General features: G+C 37.0%; 1 long non-coding RNA gene across 1 annotated transcript in view; it reads right to left on the bottom strand.

Annotated features, from left to right (window-relative positions):
* Window positions 1–2,818, bottom strand: part of LOC116703573 (uncharacterized) — a 13,804-nt gene extending 10,986 nt beyond the window's left edge. Inside the window, exon 1 of the long non-coding RNA XR_004335457.1 lies at window positions 2,808–2,818. This is a non-coding gene — a long non-coding RNA (uncharacterized LOC116703573). The remainder of the gene's footprint in view (window positions 1–2,807) is intronic.
* Between the last annotated feature and the right edge of the window lie 1,401 nt (window positions 2,819–4,219).

A 4,219-nucleotide genomic window follows, 5' to 3' on the forward strand; every position in this document is an offset into this window, starting at 1 on the left:
CGTGACATCCAAAAAAGAAAGGATCCATGAACGATAAGATAACTCATGAGGTGGCTTCCAACGGGTTGCAATCATCCTCTTAGCAGCTGTTAAGTCCAGCAAACACAGCACGTTTCTGAAACAAGTTTCAGTGTGTTGATGGTTGAGACATTTGTGACTTAACATGACACCAAATCACACAACTGTAGCAATGACAGTAATTCGCCCTGAGATAAAAACACTTTGTAAATATCTTCCATACGATTTTCATCTGACAGACTCTTTGAACTATGGACAAATACACTGATAGAAACAACGTAAAAGGACATAAATGAGAAGACAATCTTTACAAAGTGTCCGTGCTTTGAAAAAGAGGAAGATGAGACATAATCAGTTCCTGAAACTGTTTTTGAGAAAATGCCTCATGACGACAAACAACATAAGCCAAATGAGATTCAGGTCAATCTGCACTTCAGAGAATTCTTCCCAGTCTCCAATTAGTTCAGCACACTGGCTTAAAGTCTTACATCACTCTGACACGCAGGATAATTCCTCCAGCCTCCATGGAAAGATACCAAAACCAGAAATACAAAAAGGACAATAATCCATCCATCATTTGTTACAGCAATAAAATGTGGTCATTTTTCAAAATGGTCAAATGAAGCCACGAAACACTGTACACAAAGTTCCTCAGTCATCATGTTAGTAAATCAATACTACTACATGATGACTCGAGGAACACGAGCATGTTTTTTAAATGCTTATTCAACAGCAGAGAATTACCATGAAATTGGAGTGCTTTTAATAAGAAATGTAAGGTTTATGAAAAAATCCTATTAATCAAAATGAAAATGAATACATTTACTACAGGCAAATGCATACATAAAAGAAATTTGCTGGTTGCCGTGAAAGTAAAAGATTTAGGCTAAGTTATTTTACACTTCAAAGCTTAAAGAAGCGTGGCAGATGGGAAATGAAAATGCATAATGTGTGTTTGCATGAATGAGTAAAAGCATTAGTTGCATTTTAAGTCAATTTCTGTAAGCCATGCCATGGAATTTTAATCAAAAGGGAGAGGAGAAACCTGCAAATAGTGACTAACTGAACTGGAATTAAAATGACTTGTGTAAAATACAAAAGCAGGGTTGTTTGTTTTAATATCTAATATTAATGCAACAACAACAATAACAACAAGAGCAGTGATCTGCATCACAGATCTGGCCGATCCAACAGATTAAGAAACTTTACAAGAATAGGTTTTAAGAGGAGATTGAACAGGATGATACTGACTCTCAATAAAGCTTATTTAGCCTCAGTTTTTCAGTCTGGAGGATCAGAAGATCGTGAAATACATTTTTGACACAGATTACCAAAGCCAGCCAGAAGAGACTCCCATCTCAGAGCTGTGGTTGAAAGCCTTGCTGCAATATTTTGCACTCACTGGAGTCACAGCAGTGTCTCATTTAAAACAGGAGCTCCTTATGAGGAATCAGTCTGAACTCAATCACGTACAAAATACATTATGGGTGAACATGAACAAATCTGTTACAGGCAGCACTTTAATCATTAAAGACACAAAAGCAAAAATCTAAACCTTACTACTGCTACTACATCCTAAACCCAACCGTTTACCGTTTTCCTAAACCCAACCATCCAGTTCTTCTTTTCCTAAACCCAACTGTCCCATTGTTGTCCAAAAAGTCATGGAAAAGTAATCCCACTCACAACCTTTTCCTTAACTTAACGGGCCGTGTTCATTTTGAGTAATTCTGTGAGGTCAGGTTGACAAGATTGTGTAAGGGGCTCAGCTAACTTTCATTCAGTAAAAGATGCCAGCAGAGAAATGTAAAATAGCTAGCTAAACGTAATCCATAAACAGTTGATAAAGTTAGATAAGAAATGAATAAACAGTTGAAACTGTTAGCTAAAAGTGACGGGATAAACACTTGCAACAGTTAGCTAAAAGTGACGGATGAACACTTGCAATAGTTAGCTTCAAGTAACGAATTAACAGTTGCAATAGTTAGCTACAAATATAGAATTAGCAGTTGAAATAGTTAGCTACAAGTAACAGATAAAAACTTGAAATAGTTAGCTAAAAGTGACATATAAACGATTGAAAAAACCTCTGGCTTCTACCAGTACGACAAACGCAAACTATACTAACACAACCTTAACACTGCAGTTCAACTGTATAAGATTTAAAAATAAATTAAATAAATGTAAAATATTTGGAACATGACTGGTGTTGTTTTTGAAAGGCTACTTGACGGGGCTGTGGGCATACATGTGAGGAAAAAAGGTTGAGAAGCTCTGACTTAGTGTATGAGTGTGGATTAGTAAGTATACATGTGTTTTAAGTAGGCTGTATGGAATCTGTCATTGCTCTCTGAACTTGCTCTACTTAACACCAGTTATGGCCCACCACCGCCTGACATCATGTTCACCAGCAAACCACACGGTCGGAGCTCTTTGCCCCAATTCATATGGGACAGACATTTTATGACATGTTAAGACATGTGTGGTCAATACACAAGACTATTATTAGTCCAGGTGCTACATTCTGGACACATTTATACTGATATTTTAACTCATTTGTCTTCAAAAATGTTTCAATGGTGACAAGTTTTCATCTTAAAAATGGTATCACAACATCAATTCTTTGACGTATTTTCTCAAATGTGGCTAAGTACATGCAGAAATATCAGTGTTAGGAACGTATATCTCTCCACCCATCTTTATTACGACTGTGTCCCCCATCCTACTGTAATCACAGACACTAGATGGGTCAATATTTAGCCATTCAAAGCTGCTGGGAATCAGCTTACTTTTCACCTTTGGTGGGTGCAGAGAGGATCAAAGCAAAATCACAGGTGGGCTGAAAGCTGAGTGAATGTTAGTGTGTCTGGTGTGTTTCCTGACACTCTATAGATATTTTTGGGTTAATGGCTTAGAATTTAAACATGTCAATTTGTCTTGGACACAAAGTGGGAGTTCAGCATCTGAGTCAAAAGTGACAGAAGAGACTGTGGTTCAGTTCTGTCTAGACCCTTTTTGATTTAAAAAAAGGTGCTTTCATAAGCCAAGAATACTCACTCTTGGTCTCTTTCGCGGAGTGGGAAGCAAACCTCCATACGTCCAACAGATCATATGTAGTTTACTAGAATGCCTGTACTGTATATGTTGGTCCTCAAGCCTGAGAGCTTGGACGTAAAAAGGGTATGGTTTCCTCTGAACACACACAGGAATTCATTTAACTTCATGAATGAACTGATTTGTCATACTCTTAGCTGATGTTTGACAGGCTGTGATACAATGCTGCCTGTGAGGCCGAACAAGTCACACACACACACACACACACATTAAATATATACTGTAGTTGGAATTATGAGTATTATGCCATATCATGCACATCATGCTATCCAGGGATGGCTATGCCAATTGGTTTGATCCTGAAATTTGGCACAGACACTCGTGTAGCCTTGGAGGATTAGTCCTAACTACTTTGAAAATCTTCAGACTTTTCCTCTAGTGCTAACTACATGAGGATCCCATTTGTGTTTGTTTTTGTTAGTGGATATTTTAAAAACTGTTGGATGGATTGCAATGAACTCTGGTCTGGATGAAATGTAATGACCTTGTTAATCCCCTGACTTATGATGGCATCGCTGGGTCATAAAGCAAATGTTAGCACGCTAACACGCCAAACGTTATGCCGGTCAGCATCAGCATGTTAGCATGTGAACGTTAGCATTTAGCTTCAGGCACGGCTGTGGCTACAGCCTCACAGAGCCACTAGCATGGCTGTAGATTATTGTGAAGCTGTCGCCTTGGCTTTGTCTTACTTTAAAACATATACAATATATTATATTAAATAAATGTATGAGATGAGAATTAGAGCCTGATCGATAAAGGAGGATAAAGGCTGATACCAATATTTCATTATTTAAAAATCCAACATATGTCAACATATCGGCCGATATATATTAAAAAAAAAAAATCCAGAAATGTGTCACAAAACATAAATAGATTTCGCTAACATTAGTTATTTGTACTTATTTGAGTTTTCACTAAAATAATTTGATAATAACTTGTTTTATTGTCACAACAGAACAGAGGAACATCAAAATATATCAAAGGTCTGATAAATAAAATGTATAAAATGCAAAACTTAAGATATGAAACCTAAAGTCCTTCAAACAAAAACACATTAACAAAAATGATCAGTGTTGCCAACAGG

Source organism: Etheostoma spectabile, chromosome 15 (assembly GCF_008692095.1).
Source record: "Etheostoma spectabile isolate EspeVRDwgs_2016 chromosome 15, UIUC_Espe_1.0, whole genome shotgun sequence".
NCBI lineage: Eukaryota > Metazoa > Chordata > Actinopteri > Perciformes > Percidae > Etheostoma > Etheostoma spectabile.